The 20879-nt window shown below is 39.8% G+C and overlaps 1 protein-coding gene across 6 annotated transcripts in view; it reads right to left on the reverse strand.

Moving 5' to 3' along the window:
* The window catches only part of EYA1 (EYA transcriptional coactivator and phosphatase 1), a 127623-nt gene that overhangs the window by 83906 nt on the left and 22838 nt on the right, over positions 1-20879 (reverse strand). The window contains exon 1 of one of the 6 annotated variants that reach the window (XM_090137706.1): positions 4502-4671. The exons of the other annotated variants lie outside the window; for them this stretch is intronic. The gene's annotated coding sequence lies outside the window, so the exon portion shown is untranslated. Of the gene's footprint in view, positions 1-4501; positions 4672-20879 lie in introns of those variants that run through there. 6 annotated transcript variants of the gene reach the window in all.

Raw genomic sequence — 20879 nt, forward strand, 5'->3', positions numbered from 1 at the left:
CTTACTCGTAAAAATTCCGCTCGCTAATGAGATTTCTGATAAAATGACTTAAAAGAGCACTTCTGGCTAAACAAATGGTAGGAAGCTGCAACGTTTACCTCTGAGCTCACTCATCAAAAGAGGAATTTGGTTCCACTGGGAAGCCGGCAATAATTTTCCAGTTTAATAAAACAACTCCTTGTATAACTAGGTGAGTAATAGATTTTCATATCCTACAAGGAGAACGCTGCTGCCCCGCTAACAGGAGCTGCTCTGTGGCTGGCTCGGAGTGTCAGCAGGTGATAAGCTCAGGTGGAAGGATGCCGATGGCCGCTGTTAGCCCAAAGCACACAAAGGCTGAACTGGGAAAAAGGTAGAGACCGCCCCAGTGTCTGCACTGAGACTTTTTCATGTGCGCCTCCATTCAACCTGAACTGACATCTCTTAACTGATCACAGAGCAGAGGCTCTGTGAGATGAGGCATTTTAAGTGCCATAAAAATCATCCAAGCAAATCCTACTTCTGTGTCCGTAGTTTTTTTGTTCTTTTTAATCATGGGCAGAATTACTACCAGCAAAAGTAAACAACGGTTGGGGCGGCCGGGCAGCACCAAACATTACAAATGATGGCAAGAAGCATGCAATAAAGCACATGGAAAACACCAATCTCTTTATAACTGGGTACTTATAGCTCTGCATAACGTGATTCTCAGGACATCGCTGCCTGCAAAATCAAACGAGACGAGCAGATATATTCAGAACTGTGCACTTTGTCTGAAAGATGTCTTTGCAATTTTTTACCCCAGAAAACGCAGCAGAGAGCCTTAGGATACATTTCTGCTGTTACTTCTAAACACCTGGAAAAAATTATAGGTGAGAACTAAGTTTGTTTACAGAGCTATCTTCACTCCCTCTTGCACAGGATCCTTTAAAATGTACCTTTTATGATAGAAAAAAACTTCCTTTTTCAAATGGATGTTTTAATTAACTGATATTTTCTTAAGTGCCCTACAGGATTATTCATACTTCACTGAACTCCAAAATGCACTTAATCCTCGCTGTTTCACTGACCCAAATTAAAAATAAAACAAAACTTCTGTGCACTTCTAAATATGTACGTCTGTTTATGGCGAGAGAGATTTCATTTAAGGTTTCATGGGACAGGGTAGGAAAATACCCCAGTTCGTTGAGAGCAAATTGAATATATACCTTAATATATACCTTCTACATCCTCTTACGCTCTATGATTTGTGAAAGTTCATATCCACAATCTTCATTTTCATTAGACATACTTTGGATATATTCCTTTGTGTCTCAAGGATTATTTAAACCATGTGTTGCACGTTACTGTATTTAAAAATGACTCTTTAATCAAAATAACTTTAAAACAACTAATCCTCACTTAGGCTGGTCAGCTGAATCCACAGAGTGGTCCAGGAAAAATAAATCTACTCTCAAGAATGCGAATGCAGACAACAATTAGACACAGATGTGAGCGAAATTAGTTACAGTTTACAAAATGCTACACTTCACATGCTTTCAGTTTTTTATGCGTAGGACACAATTACAACACAGTAAAGGAACCACACTTAGGATGACGAGCTCACAGAATGAAAACATTTCTGGGTGGCATTCGCCAGCTCTCAGGCATTCTCCTGCTTCGGCCAGCAGATTCGCGGAGAAGCGGAGCGCTGCGACATAACTCACATATCAAACAAAAAGTGTGGAAACCCCGCGACGGCCTTCCCCGTCCGGCCAAAGAAAAAGGAGCTGTCAGTCAGCCTCCTGCCCCGCGCTCTGCCCAGCTCCAAGTGCCCCCCGTGATAAATGACACGCACGTTCTGCTTAATGCATGAAAAATAGCGCTGCGGATAATTCGATTGCGGGAAGCGAGGTTCACATCTCTCTCTCGAGCGCGGGCTGCGCTACGTGGGCACACGGCGGGAGAGAAAGGACGAGGACAGCAAAGCCGCTTCAGATTCGTCCGCTTAAGGATCTTAAATCAGGAACATCGAATTCTGATTAGTTAATGAGGTCTTTTAAGTTTGCCTTTTTTTCTAATTAAATTTATAATTCTTCACAGATGGAGGTTTTGTTGATGTTCAATTTGTCTCTCTCATTTTGTTAAACCTCACATAGTACTCCACCAATCCATTGAATAGCCACATTAAATCTGTTAATACCATGCTCTTCAACCCCAGAAATTATTTCCAGAAGGCAAACTTGCTTTGAGAGATCATCAAACAAGACTTAAGGTACACATTTTATCACAGTTTCCCTACCACAGAGCTCAGGATGCGGAGGAAAATTCATGACTTTTGCAATGTTTATTATACTTTGCTAAATTACAAATCAAAAGCATCTGACAGAAGATCGTGTACGAAGCCAAAAAGTTAATAATGTTCTGCGAAAAGTAAACTGTAAATGGGAAGGGATTCTAAATTTCAGCAGCACAGAGCAAATAAAATGTAGGTACTTGTCTAAATTACAGGTTTTCCACACTATTTTTACTTGCTAGAAGCATTTTTTTTTTTAATGGCTATAATTTAAAATATTTCTCGAGCTGAAAAGAAATTTTCTAAGTGAAAATAAGACGTCACCCCACAGAATCATCGCCAGCACATTTCTACAAAGAAACTTCATAGACAACGGAAATTTTCAAATCAGAGCATTTGTAGGAAAAAAGAAAATCGTTTTTAGCAGAGGGTGAAGGGAGGGAGAAGGAAGACTTATCCCCACACAGCCCTCTTTTCCTCCTGTACATGCTCCGTGATCTCTATGTACACACACTGGTTTCAGCAGCCAAAAAGCTCCAAACCCCAAATACAAACCGGCCACAAACAGGCACCTTGCTGACAACAGACACAACTGGAGCAGCCCTCCCCTCCTATTGCTGGGCTGCGAGCGAGGAGGTAGAGCTTGTTGTGCTGGATACTCAAAGACAAATTGCACTTCTTAAAACAGAAGCAGATAATTACAGCCATTTAATTTTTAATTGCTAGTTTAAATTCTTCTGGAAGTGTCAGGCTGCGTGCTCAGCTCACACACTTATGAATGAAGTCTGGGAAGCACAGCAAGCTCTCCCTGCTAAGAATGAAGCGCCGCAGCGTGACAGCGCTCCCATTATAACCAGACATTTCAAAAAAATCCTCTCCTCTCCTCCAACACTTTTTTTGGTTCCCGAGAAATATCTCATACTTATTGCCATTGATCACTCATTCTTCTCACTGCTCTCCCTCCGAGGGCGCAGCGTGGCTCCGGCCGTGTCACCTCGCAGGGCTGCAGGAAGGGAGCTGCACCCTGAGCAGGCCCTGGGAGAGCTCCGGCACTGAACAGCGCGTCAAGTGGGCTGTGCATACGTGCTGATGTATGGCCGGAGTATGTCATGTGTGCTCCATGTACGTACGGAGAGGCATTGGTTGACATGTCAGACCAGCAGCCTGTGCCCTGGCAGACGCTCTGCACTGTCTCAGCATGGGATGAAAAATAAGATTCCCCCTACGCGCTATCCAGTGTTCAAAACTTCCAGCGATGCACCAAACGTTTCCACGGCTTTCCTGAATTTCTCTCTGCTTTAAGCAAACTACGGGAAATACACTATTTTTACCCTCTGAAATCTGTGAACTCTTCCGCTCGCACGTTTCTAACAAAACCACCACCACCACACAACCCAAATCCCTCCAACACTTCTGAGAAATGCTGTAAAACAAAGTGACACCTTTAACTTTTCCAGCACAACCCTTGCACTGCCAAAGACTGTCCTGCCCTCACTGCTGTTTGCCCCAAACACCCACAGAAATACAGACTGGGGTGTGCTGTGTGGGTCCCATTGCTCAAGAGCACAATACAAGTTTTGCAGCACTTCTGCAGCTCTTTGCCTTCCTACTTCTAAGCTCGGAGCCACCACAAAACACTGACACGCGTCAGATATTCCGGCGCTGCAGACATTTATTCTGTCATCTCAAAAAGTTCTCCTGGGGAGGTGGAAAAGGGGGGGCTCTGTGTTTTCCTCGATGTTTGGGAAATTCAAACACATTAGGCAAAAGGATTTCCTGCTTCAGAAAGCGCTGTCAAAAATCTCTGTCATGCATTCTTCCTTCCCGTTTTTTTATTTTCTTTTTTTATTTATTTTGTTTTTTTTTTTTTTACTTTTTTTCTCATGCTCTCGTGTCACTTTTAGGAAGGACTGCGAAGTCCCCGTATTGCCATGGAACCATCCCATACCGGCGTTGGGGAAATCCCACTGGAGGACCCCCGAACTTGGCCGGGCACAGCAAGCAGACCCACAGACAAACTCCAGCCTGAACCCCGGCCAAAATTAACCGCTTTATGCGGTGCTCTATCATCGAGCTCTGAGGCGGACAGCATCCCCGGCACTCCTCGCAAGCCGGAGAGCAGCCCGCTCAACAACCGCGCGCTGTTTCGCAATTCGCCTTTCTCTCTCTCTCTCCTTTTTTTCCCCTCTTTTCCTCCCCCTGTTGCCATCTCCCGCCGCTGTCAACGCCCGCCCCGCCGCTACTCACGGTGCTCCGGGGCGCGCAGGGTGCGCGGCGCCCCGCGGTGCCTCCGCGCCGCCGGGCCGGGGACGCGCAGACAAAGCCGGGCGGAGGAGGGCGGCAGCCCCCGCCTGTTCGCTGCGCCGCGGAGGTCTGCCCAGCAGTGCCTGGGGGCACGCTGCCGCTCGCCGCCTCACTCCCCCTTTTTTTTTTTTTTTTTCTCCTCCTTTCCTCTTCTCCCCCCCACTTCCCCCCTCACCCCTTTCGGGTCGTGTTTTTGTTTTTGTAATGCAAACCGCAGCTCTTCTCTCTCTCGGTTTTAAAAGCAGTGCCCGAAGCCGCCCGCGCTCCTCTCCGCAGCGCGCCCCAAACCGCCCCGAGCGCCGCGCTCCCCTCCCCCGCTCTGAAATGCTTTAATTGCGTGTGGACGCGTCCCCTCCCGTAAGCTGGCTTTAAACAAAAGCCGTCCTAATAGAATAACTGGAATTAAACCAACATTATATCAATGAGAGGAGCTAAATCAGGATACTCACAGCGGCTCTCAAGCGCAGCCCGCCTGCACGCCCGGACATGCCGTTTTGATTGGATATGTAACAGATTTGTTCTCAAATATCTGAGATTCTTGCAACCTTGTAAAGAAAGGGTCTGCGAAAACTATTGAAGCCAGCCTTCTGCCATTTAGAGGTATTTATTAAACGAAGTCTCTGAAACTTTAAAAATAGTCCGAACCACGCAGATGTGTGAAGAAATCAGTACTTCTAGTAATGATTGTAAACACGGTCAAACTTGTATTTTAAATTACTGCTGCTCACTTACTACGTTTTTAATATTTACAGCCGTGCAAAGGCCTTTTCCACTGACCTGAGCAGTATTTCCAAAGAGGAGCGCTGGTTGCACAGAGTTAAATGGGAGCGTTAAGTAACGGTAACTCTCTAAAGCTTAGCTTTTACCAATCAATAAGTAATTAAATAATCCAATTAGCAAGCCATTAAACTGTAATGGCTTTACGATACATTCCTATTACAGCACTTTTAGTAGTTCATAATTAAAAAAAAAAAAAAAAAAAAGGTTTTAAAATATATAGGTTATAGTAAGAACCATTAGGGCGAACACGGTAACTACATTTGACCGGGGCTCTCTGCAGCGCTCCCACTGTGCAGACAGCATCTTTCAGCTTGTGTCACTCTTATTTTTCCACAGTTTTTCAGTATGCTTAGTCCAGATATGACGAGGAAAACAGCCTGATGATTTGCAGTACCAAAGGAAAAAAAAAGATATTAACGCTATGCCAGGTCTAAAGTACTAAGTAAAAGAAAAAAAAAAAAACCCACCCACACAAATTATTTTGTAAAACTAAATTCAGACGTTTTTTCTTTTTAAAAAATCTGTAGTTATTCACTGCTTGTATCTCCTTACCTTCAGTTAACTCTACTCTGTGAATGAGAGCAACAGTTCCAGAGGACGAAAGTCTTCTGGCTACTACATCCCAGTAAGCGATACATTATTTTGTAGGAAGTACATTGGGAATACTTCAGGAAAGCAGATGGTTTTGCAAAGCTACAAGTCAACCTCTGGCTACAATCGCACCTAGGATTTCATTTTGTTTAGTGGGGAAAAGGGATCTGGGGATAGACCCATACCATATATGGGAACCCATGTCAAAATAAGCCAGTTTCTATTGGGCCCGTCAGCACAGCCAGCACAAACAGAATCCGTTTACTTCTTTATATTCACAAAACAGATCCCTTGCCAAGAAAACTATTTATGATGTTCTATATTAAACTGTGAAAGAACGGCAAGTTACTCATCCCAGAGACGGGCAGCTTTGTCAGGTAAAATTCACTCGGATAACCAAATGCAAAGAAGTGCACTCATTCTGAACTACAGTTCTGAATCCTCAGAAAATGCTCATGCTGAATTGCTTGGAACTGTTCGGAGGATCATTTTAAAACAGAAACAGACCCAGTCCCGTAAGAGTTAAAGACACACGCCTCACTGTCACAAGCCTCACTGTCTCTAGAATCACCATCTACTTAGATGAGAAAGGTCAGGGACGTGCTCACAGGGAGCAGAAGCTCTGCTTTCTCTGGAAAATTCTCAAAAAAATTCATATTGTTGTTACGAGGCACTATCTGACACTGGGAGATGCAACTCAACACCCTCTCTCCAAACTAGTGATATTTAAATGATGCTACGGAAATCCAGAAATGATTTAAAAAAAACTACAGCTGTGACTTCCACTGATGCACGCAATTTTTTGCATAAACACGCTTTATCCTCTATTCAAAAATAAAACGAACAAATATACAAATAAATGTCAGTGTTGAGAAGTAAACTTGCTGAAAAAGGTTTGCTATTGGAGGCTGCAGTCCCTAATGGGAGCTTTGTCTAAGTAATAACTTTAGGAGTGTGCCCAGTCTCTGCATTTAATTAAAACTAAGACAGACCCTCCCCCCCCCCCCCCCCAATGTACAGAGCTTGATGATGTGATGATAAAGTGGGGATAAATTACTCTGGGGCTAAGATGATCAGAAAAATTGTATTGACAATGCACTGCGAGAAAGTATCAGCTTTGAATTTTTTAATGTCTCCTGTAGTAAGGCATGTAGATGGCACAGGAACAGAAGCTACATAAGTGAAGTTTATAGAAGAAGGATGTAAGATGAAGTAGTGTCCTTTGTATTTATTCAGCCATTAAACAGTGCCTTAAAAGTCTTTATCTGATGTCTAAAACTTGGATTTTAGATTGGTGTTTATCATTACCTCACGGCATATTCTAACCCATGAACTTACTATACAGTTGATACCATGGACCAGATCTTCATTTGGCTTAGGAGTGTGTGGATTATTTTTTTAAATTTTTATTCTTTCAATAACAAATTAATTATGCCAGAGTACTTCACCTATCAGAAACAAGGAGATACGTTTGTCCTGCATAAAGCAAAATTCTGTACGCTTGGTTTTTGGTTTTATTCTTCCAACCAACTGCATGACAAATCAGTGCCGACTGGGTTGTTGGTCACTGACACCCAATGTCAATTTTAAACCACAGATACATGAATACTGGGTTAGAGATTTCAGTGGGATTTGTATCTGCTCATATTGAGCCTGAATTTGCTCTGATTCTGCATTCCTGTTGACTCAGCTCCAATCTCAAGAGTAATAGGGAAGACCTGGCCTGTTACCTAATATCAAGTATTCAACAAGCCATTGGGAATATTGTTACCCCTATTTCTCATGCAATATGCTTTTCACTCCATAGGCAGCATCACACACTTGCTTTAAGACAAGTAAAACTGGTCCATTCTGATTGCAGCATTGACTGCCGCTTAAACGCCAGAATTACAGGCGTCCAAATAATTAAGAAAAAATAAGATTGATATAGAACAGTGTTTGAACATTTGCCTCTAAGTAGGAAAGCTGCTGAAATATTTAATATTGTAAATACACACAGAAAGACCACACTAAAGCAAAAAGTGCATCCTATCGCTCCTGGAAGGCTGCGTGCAGCTCTTCTCATAACAACTGCAATGCAACGTCAGAGCCCTCCGACACAGGCAATATCTGTCCTATGTCTCCATACAAGTTTTATCTTACACATAGCAGCTGTTGCCTAGAGACGTCCCTGGCTGCAGCAGGAGTTTGCAGCATTTGACAGGAGCCCTTATTGTCTCACGCTACTCATGTGATCAAAAGTAGGAAGAGCTCAGTAATTACAAGCAAAAAAAAAAAAAAAAAAGTGACAGAAATGAACCGCATTAGCTGTTCTGTCCAGAAACCATCAGGGTGACCAAGAAGAACAATTTCATTAGATTCCTCAGAGATACACGAGATAAAGTTAATAATGAATTAGGTTTAAGTGCCATTTCTTGTAAGAAAAGGTGCGTGCTGCTAACCTTTGTCAAAGTGTTTGTGAACTGCTAGCCTAAAGGACATCTCTTGCGTGGGATTAAAAACATAGACTCATTTTGTGTAATTTCAAAGAGGAAACAGTAGGTTTATTAACCTGAAATAGGTACTGCTTCAGCTTTTTTAAACAAATTCACGACTTTCTATGATTCTGAAATCATTCATGACAACGGTGATATAAACAAATGCAGAGATTTTCCTGGGAAGTGGTCAGACTCAAGGGTGATAGCAATTGCATGAGTCTTTTTCAATTTCTCACTTTCCAAAATCTCAATTTTTTTTCAAAAGGTTGATTATATCTTAAAACCATTACGTAACAGGGGAAAAATATAGATATCATATATATATTTGTAGACACAAACAGTGTAATTACACTCAAAACTAAAAAAAATTACCTGAAAATAAATAAGCAGTTTGGCAGGAGAAGAAGGTTTCCCATGTGAAGGTAAGTTAAAAAAATTTTAAACATTTCTAATGCTGTCATCTTTAAGTGTACATTTCTCCCATCCCTCTTCTCTTCTACAAGTCTCACCAAAGCAATTACAATCACCATGTGAAGATAGTGATAAATGTTAGTCTCCAGATCATATGAAGTAGATGCTCTGCTCAAAAGTGATGGCATTGCTTTTCCCCAAAGACTGGGAAAATCAGAATCCACGGCACTCTGGGGCAGAGGTTTGAGATCTGCTGCTGATTTAAGAGTAATGCAGCTTTTCCAGTTACACAGCAGTCTTAATTGAGACAATGCCTTATCTATTAAATGGATCTACTGAAAATTAGTTTCTGTTTTCCAGTGAAGTTCAATAGCTTTACAGGGATATTTTCAGTACTCTCTGTGGTACCTAAGCAGCAGTGAGCACATGACTTTGCACAAAAACCTCAGTTTGAAAGATGCACGAACACGTTAGTAACTGTTTATAACAGTAGTCCCACTGAAAACTATGTAACGAATAACGTTGTATGGAGAACTGGGTGTTTGCAAGAGAGGGGATGAAAGGAGTAAATTATGACCTGTGAGCGTCTCAGAGAAAGGGTTGATTTTTTTAAATTTACATTCAAGCTTTTGCGCCAGCTCAGCATGGAAATGGAGCTGCCTGGAAATTGAAAATGATCATCCTTCACTATGATGTGTGAAAAATAATTTGATTACAAAAATGAACACGTTGAACCAAATGCAGCAGAGATTGTGAGGAGCAGCTTGCTCTCACTCAAACGGGCAGTAAAGCTGGACTCAGTAGCTGCTCAGAACTCTGAAACACATGAAGAATGCAGTACAAATGAGAGATTACCAGGGAGCTGACAAAACAATCAAGTACCGTTGTTCTGTAAAGACTATAAAACACATCATTTCACACACATGCAGTTTTTCCATACTTCAAACTCCCACAACTATTTAAGCCTTCCTCATCTTTCAGTCAGTGCTTATAGAAAAAGTTAGAATTCACAAATCACTGCAAGGTTTTTTTCACAGCAATAACGTACATTTTGCCAGTGACATAAATACAGCACACTGTATAACATGAGTCAGCTCAGTAATGCTAGACTGTCTCTTCTCTAACTAATTTCCATTAACGTGAACAAAACCAGTGTTGTCAGCAACTCCTATAAGGTGAAAAGGGAGATGGAAAGTTTCTCTTTGCTTTTCAGGTCTGATTTGAAGTGGTACTCAGAATTCTTAAATCTGCAAGAAAAAAAATATGTTTGTCCTCTGAAGACAGAAACAATAGGTTTACTTGTTGCAAATTCCATTTTGCTATTATTTCCTTAATGCATTCCGTGCTTTTTTTTTTTTTTTTCGTGAAGCACTATGAATGTCACTGTTCAACAGTAGATGGAGCAGTGGATCATTACAGTCTTAGTTATCTGTGCCAATTACTGCATAATTTTTCAGCTGCTGACATGTAAGCAAATGCCAAAAAGATATAGAAAAGTAATTGTTAAAGAATTTAGAACCGTGAAGACAACAGACAGTAAAATAATCCAAGCAAGAATCTGGCAAATGGCAAAGAAACGCCTGCATTTATGACTTAATAAACAAACTCAGAAACACACGTTCACAAAATCACAAACCTTATGGTAGTTGAATATAGTAAATATGAACGTTTTCAACCTTGAAATGCTCAGTCACAAATATTTTCTAACCATTCACAGGAATGGTGAAGTGCGTTCTAAAAGTGAAGTTCAAAAACATTCCACATTCTGGGTCTTGTAACGAAAAGGTAAAAGTGAAAGTCTAAGTTAAAATAATAACTACAAGGACAATTTACTTGACACTCTCATCAGTTGCTTTTCCTTTAAACTGTTTGTATGAAATTTACCACAATAAATTGCTTTGAACTTAACAATAATTATATAATGACCCCTGTTTGTTCACCAGGGATTAGAATCCTCTCACCAAATAGGAGCCACATGAAACGATGCACTTAAAGTGCTCACCCCAACCCTCATCTTCAGTGGAGACAGAGAGACATCGACATGATGTGTAGGGAACGTCCCAGTTTTGAGGCTTTCTTCTCCCAGTCAACACAGAAGATGGTCTGAAACCAGATTTCAAGACTGGATGGCTATGCCTCCCCCAAGACTTTGTGTAATTTCCCTTAAAATCAACAACTGCGTCTTAGTGGAAATTTATTCACAAAAATTGCAATTGCTGCATGTTTTATTTTGAAACTTCATAGAATTCCTTAGTCATACAGCCAATATTTGTTGTTACAAATCAAGGCCAGAGGGAAACTCCGTTGCCTTCAAAGTACCAGTTCTCAATGGAAAGCCCACTGCCCTCCCCCGCTTCCTTCCAGCAGCATTAACTTTTTCACTGCAATCTCACAAATCGGAAAAAGAGTAACCTCTAAAGCTGTTTTAGACTGAAGGTCAGAATTCAAAGGATTGGTAACTCTATCCACAGAGCTCTGCAATGATATTGCTATTGGAAACACGCTCAGAAGCACCAGTATTCAAGATGTTTTCATTAAGCAATATCAATTAGTACAAAATTTGAAGGGTTTTTTTTTTTTTTTCCATATTGTGAGTTTATCAAGACAAGTATTTGCATTCTGCCACCAAATTTTAGTTTAATGTTCTCTGAAGTAACAAAACTGGGCTCTATGTTACGTGCGAATGAAAACAGCGGCTTTGGTTTGTTTATCTAAATACTTAAAGAGAGGCACCTCTTGCAGGCAAAATGTAAACAAAGCTTAAACTCCTTTTACTGCTTGGATATTTCCAGGCTGCTAATAAGAATTTTTTTTTTTTTTTTAATTAAGTGCATTTTGCAGATTTTCTATATTTCCTGCTTGACAATCTATCTTCCCAAAGAAATATTTAATTCCTAAACTAATTATTCATCATTACTACTATATTTTAAGTCTATGAACATAAGATAACAGATCCCTGTCAGACTTAGGCTCAGAGGAAAAAGAAGACAAAGAGCAGTCAGTAGTTTTGTTTCTGCAAATCTGACATTAATTTAGAGGGAAATAGGTTAGAATAAGGACAGTTTCAAAAGAGCTAAGAACAAGCAAAAGTTGATTTAGTATAAAAAAAACCCCAACATATCATATACCTTGCCCTTCTGTCTTGTACCAACCACAATGCACACAGAAGAAGCTGAAGAAGCCTTGTCTAGCCTAGAGATATGCCCTACCAAGTTCTGAAATCCTGTCTTCAAGGTTATCTTTCCTTTTACAGTACAGGCATTCTACACATAACACAGTCTGCTAAATAACATTGCCAAATGACTATTTCAGAAAGACACAGACAAATGAAAACACACCTTATGCCAGTTCCTATGTTGAAAGGTACAACACATACTGCAAAACACAAACACCAAGCAGAGGCAGAAGGCTTTTCCAAGAAGCAATACCAGGAGCATACAATAACATAATCAAGGAGAAGAGCACACAAAGATGCACACAACTGAACAAAAGTGTATGAAACAAAGCAGGATGATTAGAGATAAATGATCTGTACTTGTTATAATCTGATTTTAAAACAGAATTAGGAACTGGAACCACATGGAATATGCTGAGTGCAACTCAAAAATACTTCATCTTCAGTGTATCTGGTGGCAGTTTCTTTATGAGTAGGGCACCTTTGCATACAGAGGCTGATTTTTGGCAGCTCTTCTGGAAAGCAGCAAAGCCTTAATTTGACACACCTAGGAAAATTCAGTAGACTTAGCAGCTTAAAATTCAGTAGCCTGAAATGTTTTCCACCAATGTATTCCCCTTCAGACAACTACTTCATTAAAATAAGTCATAATTCTATGGCTGGAGACTGAATACTTCGAGTGCCCATTTCTGGTGCTAGGGAAGCAATGCTTCACTGCCCCAGGTGAGGACTCCATTGGTGCTGCTCTCACGTCAGGCCCTATGGCTGACCCCACCAGGACAGCATGCCCATCCTCAGCAGACACTGATAAATTGCTTCCCTGCCCCTCACTGTGAGGAAAAACAAGTGTCCAGAAAGCTCCCCTTCCTAACACACATGAGAAAGGGTTTTGAATTCAGGAAGCATCTCAGCAACTATGTGGTGCCTAAGTTTGGAAGGGGAATATCAAAGGGACTCAGCCCCACTGTACTGCTCAGGCACCATAAAGTTCCCACCCTCTCTGAGATCTGTAGGAGCTGCTACAAACCAGCAATGATATCCCTACAACACATTTCTCTTCCTGCCTGTTTCTCCCCTCTCATAAATTCTCATTATTATTTATAGTTGTAATATTTTATTTAATAAGAAAACACTATCAATATTTTCACCTCCAAAATACTATAAAATATCATTATAAATCTTAAAGCCTAAATTAAAACAGGATTGATCTTATGAGTTTCTTTTTATGGGACTGGCCTCAAACATATGTGGTGCACCAAGCACAGCAGGAGACTTACAGAAATCTTTCTCTAATAGTTGATGAGTTCCAGGACTTAGCTTTTGTTTTTCTGGTCAGTAAGTAAATAAAATACAAGTTAAACAGCATGCATCATAAAGTAACAACTGGTAGATCAAATATTTTTTAGTCTAATTTAAGATGGAGTTACTTAAAATTCTTTTTACTATCTCCTGAATATGTGGGATGTAAGTTTCAGCAGATCCTACACTGGGAGGTTCCTATCAGCCAGTGTTGGAGTCTTGAACAGGGTTTGAGCCTCAGCTACTCCAAGTCTGATTGAAAGTTTGGGCTCTGGTACCCATTAAAAGCCCTTCTGAGATCAGAAGAGCTGTGTACTGATGCTCAGAGCCTACAGCTCAGATTGCAGGATACAGGCCTCGTTATCTCTTAATGTCTGGATGCACTGAAGACTCCATTTTCTCAAAATTTGAATGGGTACCATAGATCACTTGATATGAAAATCAATTAAAAAAATAACTGGAAGTTAATATGCAATAAAAATGCCGCCCATTAATTTAGTAAGATCATTAGACTTCAGAAACCCTGAATAAGAGGTTTGAAGACTGCTGCTTAAGTTTGATTTACAAATTCATGACTACGTATAAAAAAGAATCCATCATAGTGATTTAAGAGATTGGTTTAAGATACTGCTTTGCTAAATCTTTATGCTCACCTAAACATCGCTGTAACTTTGTAAGACACAAGTTCCTTTGTTTTAGTATAATCGTGCAACAGAGTTTAAAAGCACTTCAACTTTAGTTCTGTTTGAGTGCACGCAAGTCTCCTGCTAGAAATGTCCATGCATAACACCAATAAACCTTCCGTCAAACACCTGAGAGCCCACTGTAATGGAAACTATTAGTAATTAGAAAGCAGTGATATCATTTAACTGTCAACAAACATGAAGTACATGTGCAGACATCAATAGGAACGTGATAACCTAATAAATAATAAAAATGGCAACATACAGACTTCGCAAGATGCCTACAGCTCAATGTGACATAAGCACACAGGTGTCATTTGCTCAAGGAAACTCATTTAATATCTCCTTCAGCAAAAAGGTGTTTCTTTCTTCATAAACCAGAAGAAACAAGAGGCCACAGCAACCTTCCCCAACTTCAAATGTAACAATGTCCAAAGTAACATCTCTGTAAGATAACATCTACTCAAAACACTGGTAAACCCTAAACCTTGGATTCAATCCATGATTTGGAAAACCCCAATGATGGATTTATTCCTCATTCTGTTTATTTTCTGAGATATGACAATGGATTCACCAGGATTCAGAAGATACTGAGACAGTATCCAGATTGTCAAGCAAATGCAATTTTTTAGGGACAGGAGGGGTGGAGAAGGCCCCTTAATGGAATGTGGGTACCACCATAGTGATCGGTCCCCTCTGTGCCTCAAGACCTACCTGAAGGATCAAGTTGAGCAGCCTTCAACCCTTCAACTCTTGCTAACTCAACTCTCTCACTTCTCAGATAGCAATCTAATGATTCAGCTCTTTAGAGAAGTAGCACACAGGCACCTACAGGAAGGTCTGGGGTTTAAGTATGAAGCCCACTTCCCAGAAAGCATATCTGCAGCTCTCAGATTAGAAAGTGGCAAAGAAACCCACAACTGTGTGATACCTCTACAGTGCAGATAGATTTGTCAGATAGAGGAGGTGCGTAGAACCAGACTCAACTAGAATTTCCTCCATCTTCTTTTATACAGGTAAAACCTATGTGTAATCTAGCTTTTAATAAACATAGATAAACTGCTGCTACAGAAGCAGCATTTCCTGAAAAAAGACTCTCATCAAATCAATGTTTTTTGCACCTGCCATGTTCACAGGTTTCTACAAGACCTTATCAATATGAACATTATCAATGTGTTTACTAAAATAATTCTTCTGTTTTTCAGGTTTATTGGAGTCACTGGGTGAGACAATAGTGAAAATAAAGCAGTATTTTTTAATGAAAAAAATAAATACACAAAAGAGAGCTATTGATAAAAACAATATTTCAAGTCTCCTGTTTTTTTTTGTTCAACCTTTTAGAACTGAGCCCTTGATTTCATGCAAGTCTAAATAAAATAGATGGCATAAACACTAATTTACTGCTTGAAATTTGTTTGTTTTCCTCACCAGCCTGCAATCACAGATCTGACTTCATTAGCTGAAACTGGCTAAAAGCATCCTCATCATCTCCTCATAACTGCATCCTGAAAGGGTGCCTAATTTCTCCAGTCTTGATCAGCTTATCTGATTACTTCTCCATTTACATAATTCCTTGTTAGCTCCGGAAATTACTTTTCAGAAAGTGTTATCAGAAAGGTCAATGTGCTGTTGAACACAGTGGTGCTTAGCCCCCTAACCACATTATAAATACTTTCTCAGGAGTCAGTCCTCCCACGCAGGAGTGACAGTCTCACTGCGTGTCAGAAGCTTATTTCTCTCCTCTTAACTTTGAAGATGTGAGAAAGGAATAGACATTCACTAAATCTCTTTTGTATTCACTCTCACAACTCTCTTCATCAGAACTACCAAAAGGCTGACTGCAGATACACTGACTTATATTCACAGAGGACACAACCCCTTGGCAATATAGGACGCCTGGCATTTTTCCACAGTAGGTTCTACTATCCAGCTGTTCATGAGTCCCTCTGAATGGCTAATGATACCCACATTTACCTAGCATGATTTTCCAGCCATCTCTCATTTTATTCTTTGGTTAATCAATTTACACGATTTCTTTACATAAATTCATTCTTCTCTGGAGAAGAATTTAACCAAATGTATTTCCCAAGGGAATATATTGTCTTAGATTTTCCACAGAAGAGAGAGGGAGCTTATATTTTGCTTGTGACATTTAAGAGTTCACTCTACGACTTAATACTATTTATTACTGCTATACTGAACACAGTAATGAATTGATTTATTGTATATACAAAACGCTTTATTATATTATTTACACGTTTCTATTCAGCTCTTTAACCATTGCTACAGTGAGCCTTGCTTGAGTTTGAGCAGTTTGGTCCTACTGGAGATACAACTGTTTTGTTTCCCAGTTTAGGGTCTCGTGGAGGAATTTCACTGCTTCTCAACTTCAGGAAAGGAGGATGTTTGGGTCAAGGCAGTGTTACCCAGAGAGAAAGCATAACATTTCTTTTCTCTTGATCTTTATTTGCTATCCAGCATTCAGTCCATAGGACAGAGAAGTTAAGATAAACTGACAAAGCCTATGACAGAATAATTGGCAACGGAATTATTTAGCAGGAGATTGCTGCTTGGTTTGACAGGACTTCAAGTTGTAGCTGGCAGACAGAGATGCACAGAGAAAGCTTTGAAATAGCTACTTCTCCTCACTGATTTTTTTAAGAAGGTTCTACTGATTCAGAAATATTCTTATTTTGCAGGCATTAACATTATTTCACCCAGCTGCAGCTATCTCAGGAAAGCAAAGGTACAATCATACTACATTGGACGTTATTTTCAGGGAGTCTCGAGTTTTGGCTGAAGTACAGACAGCATTTCATAATTTTTTTTTCATATGTAACTACTCTATCTTTTCTTTCTTTCCTAAACTGATGCTCAGGAACCTGGCACCTTCCTACTTACCTGGCTTTGGATTTGCGATGCAGAACAAGAGATCATTGTGTAATCAAATTAAAATTATTCAGGATTCAACTAAGTACCAGCACCCTATCTCTTTTGGTACACCAGTGACAGCTGGTCAGAGAACAACGTAGATGTGTGGATTCTTAGTCAAGTGCATACCCCTTCCCTTTCACCTCCTGCACCTTTCTGATACAGTCCTACAGGGCCATCTTCAGAATACAAAGAGCTAGTTTAACCCAACACTGAGATCCACCACCATCTGACTGACATACATATCTCCTCAAGTGATGCAATCATCTGCCTTTTTGTCTTTTAAAACTAACTTTGGACAATAACTTTTAAATACGTTTGTTCAAATTGCAAGCAGGTTCAGTGACTTCTTTTTAAACTACTCTGGAAAAGTATTTTGTGTTTTAATAATTGCTGAAATTGTTTTCCTTTGTGTTTAAGCACTTGATTCAGCCACATGCATTTTTTATTACTGGACAGAAGGAGCTTATGTCAATAATTAAAAACATGTAAATTATGTGATCACTTTGTATTTACACTGGCTTTTGCTTCATTGTCTGCATTTTATTTCTGATTGCATAAATATTCATAGAAAACACCTAGGGAAATTTTCAAAGTGGTGCAGAGAGACCAAGCTATGCAGTTCCTATTAATTTTAATAACAGTCACATGGTTTTGTTCTCATACTCTAATTTGAAAATTTCCCTCCTGTTTTTCACCATCTAAAAAAATAACAGCATAATCCCAAGTATGCCCCATCTGCGTCTCCCTCTCTGCAATCTATACACAGGGGACATGCAATATTTTCATACAGTTACTTTGGGATGCCTTGGTGGCATTTTTTACCTAGAAGAGAAGTCCCCAACATAAACAGAGTTACAAAACTCCTGCTGCTCCTAACCCTCATCGTTACAAATATTTCCATTCATTCTTTTGCTGAAATGCCTGTTTAGATACACTATAGAAAAAATAGTATTGTGGGAACCTCTTGCATGATTACAAGTATAATTACAAAAAAAAAATGATCAAAAGTATCACTAAAACTGGAATGAGACAATCAACCCGGTAACCCATCAAACAGTCCTAGAAACCATACTTTGACATTCCTCCCCCAAAAGCTAATGATGGTAAGCTACAAATGTAAGTTTTTTGTCATTTGACTACATTTGAACTTTCCTCACAACGTGCCAGGAAGGTCAGCCAGGGTATTTTAGAGCAAGGCTTAAAGTTACTTAGTGCCTTGCCAGAGATTCCCTCTGTTTTACAAATCATAGGCGGCAGTTTTCTCTGTTGTTTCTTCTAAACAGCTTTTTTATATCTCCTGGAAACCAAAAGTGGGTGAAGAAAAGAAGGGGGGCCCCTGCTATGAGGAGATAGTACAGCTCCCAGGAGGGAAGGGTTGGGCTTCTGGGATGCAAGCTGCTTAGGAACGCTCTCTCTGGGCTGGGAAGTATTGAGAGTGTACAGCTTAGGGTTGATAGAGATCAACTGCCACGCACCTCTTTCCAAGAACCACACACCTCCAGACTGTCCGCAGTCAGTAAGCTGCCTTATGCTATGAATTTTCAAATATCTATTGAAAGATACATTGGTCTCCAGCTTTCACCAGCCAGGGATGTATATTTACAATCTCCACAATCCAACTGTCCTGTCTGTTTTCATAAAACTTAAAGGAGCATGGTGTCTCTGACATTGGTAGCTCTCCATCAGGCTCAGTTGAGACTTTCCAACAAATTGAGAAGCTAATATTAAAAGATGTACAGCTAGACAGACAAGTCCAAAGAATGTGATTGCAAAAGCCTTTTTTTCTTTAGGAAAGCAAGCTGTAACAGGAAACTGTCTAACCTCCATTCACAATTCTATTCAGTTAATTTAATGAACTTTTTCATCTTGCTGACATTCATTTTGCTTACATAGCAACTTTGTTTTATGTAGAAAGACAGTTTCCCAGAGGGGAAGATCTGTCAGATATCACAGGAAATCCTGTCAGTCCCTACTTATATAAGCAGAGCAGTACCTCAAGAAATCAGGTTCATTCTCTAGAGGAAAACAATGCTACAGACAAAATCCTTCCTTGACTTGGTTTGTCTTCTCTTGCTGTCAGAGCCCAGCTATAGCTACAGTCAAGAAGTCTCTTCTTCCACATCACACTATCATCTGAGTCTTCTTCTTCAGCCAGTGTCTCAGGCTTAAAGCTATACACAGCTGGGGTGCCCTGCCTCATATTCCTGACCTTCTCTTCCTTGCTGCTTAGCAGCTGCGCTTATGTGCAACATCAGTGAAGAGGATCTTCCCTTTTTACCCACTGTTGCAGCCTACTATGTCAAGCACTAGAAAACTGAGGGTAGCACAGGCATATAGAGAAGGATTATATCACTACAATAAAATAAGCTGAAGGCTCTTTGTATTTAGCATCCTAAAAATTTTAAATGCATTCTGTAATTTTCTGAAATCCACGTTCTTCTCCATTTTAACAAGTTTTTCCTTTTCAACATCTTTTCCATGAAGTAATATTTTGTGTCTTAATCCCTCCACAGAAACCAATTTCTAGTTAGTTACAGGAGAAAGCAATAAACACAGAAACTAAGTAATTGTCATTAAGCTTTATATCCAAATTTTTATTTTAAATTATTTTTAAATAACATTAAATGCAGAACCATACTAAGTCTATTCTGTAGCTGTCCTATAATAAAAATCAGGACCAAAGGCTACAAGCTTAACTGGGCTATTCTGTGTGTTTTCACCATAACAGTAAAAAATATATAACTAGAAAAGGTCAAGAGCCAAAATTGAAAGCTTTATAAAATATTGATAGCTACACAGTATCCTATTTATGGTTTTCTTTCATAAACATAAAAGCAAAAGGATGTTAATGAAAGTTTTTATACCTTACTCTAGCAAGCTATAAATGAAAGGCTTACCTACAAGTTTTTGATACCAATGACAAAATTCATCACTGCCATTTGATTTTTCCCCATACCTCACGTATCTACCCATGGGAAACTGATCAAACTCTTACCAAAAGCACTGTAAAGCTGTATGCAAAAAAACCTGCTCCTTGGTGCAAGCCGGGTCTGCAGTTTCTTCCCTCTTTCAGCATCTGAAAATTTAAAAAGCTTGCCTCTCTTGAACCACTTGAAAACCAATATATCATCCCAAGTAAAAGGGTGAGAGAAGTATAAAGGGATTTGCAAAGCCACAGCCAACTTATAACCACTTTGTATGCAGTTCATTGGGCACACTTAAGAGCGCATCAGGCCTGATGAGACACCCATCATTTATGCAAGTATTTAAGCACAGCAATTTTGATGCCTTAAGTACACATTCAAAATTATAACATACTGCAGCATGTAGCCTACATGATCCTTAAAGGATGTTTCAAAGTAAAGTTCAAAGCTGCCAATTAATTCCACAATGGGAAAACATGAGACTAGGTGGTGCCAACTTCTCAGCCCTCAAGAGAAAGGTGTACTGTTCCACAACTGAAGCACCAAGGAATGCAAAATCACAGAATCGAGAAATCATCATATTTTGTCTGTTTCTGACTTTAAAAATACTAGTTATAAAATATCTAAAATGTATCAATAGGTACTTTTGTCTTAAATTAACTGTTAGCAATACAAACACTCATACCATATCAATGCTTCTACACAGGCTACAGAAGAAAGCCTCACAGTCTTTACTGGACTGTCACTTCTTACAATCTCTTGTTATGCTTTAGTGAACTAGATTTTTATCCTACTCTATCCATAGACCAGAAACATTTTAAAGGATGTCTACAGCAGTGTTTCCCTACATCCACTCCTCTTCTCTGAACCAATCACTCTCTCATTCACAACTGTCTGTATATTCTCAGATTGGCTTGTGCTGTACTATTAACTAAGATCATCAGAGGTAAAAGGAAACTTTTGTTGTAACTTATTGAAAACATTATTAAAATACAGCTTTGAAGCTGAAAAGATGTCAAACGTAACTCATCCTTCCACCTTTCAAAT

The sequence above is a fragment of the Phasianus colchicus genome, chromosome 3, assembly GCF_987193195.1.
Source record: "Phasianus colchicus chromosome 3, bPhaCol1.hap1.1, whole genome shotgun sequence".
NCBI lineage: Eukaryota > Metazoa > Chordata > Aves > Galliformes > Phasianidae > Phasianus > Phasianus colchicus.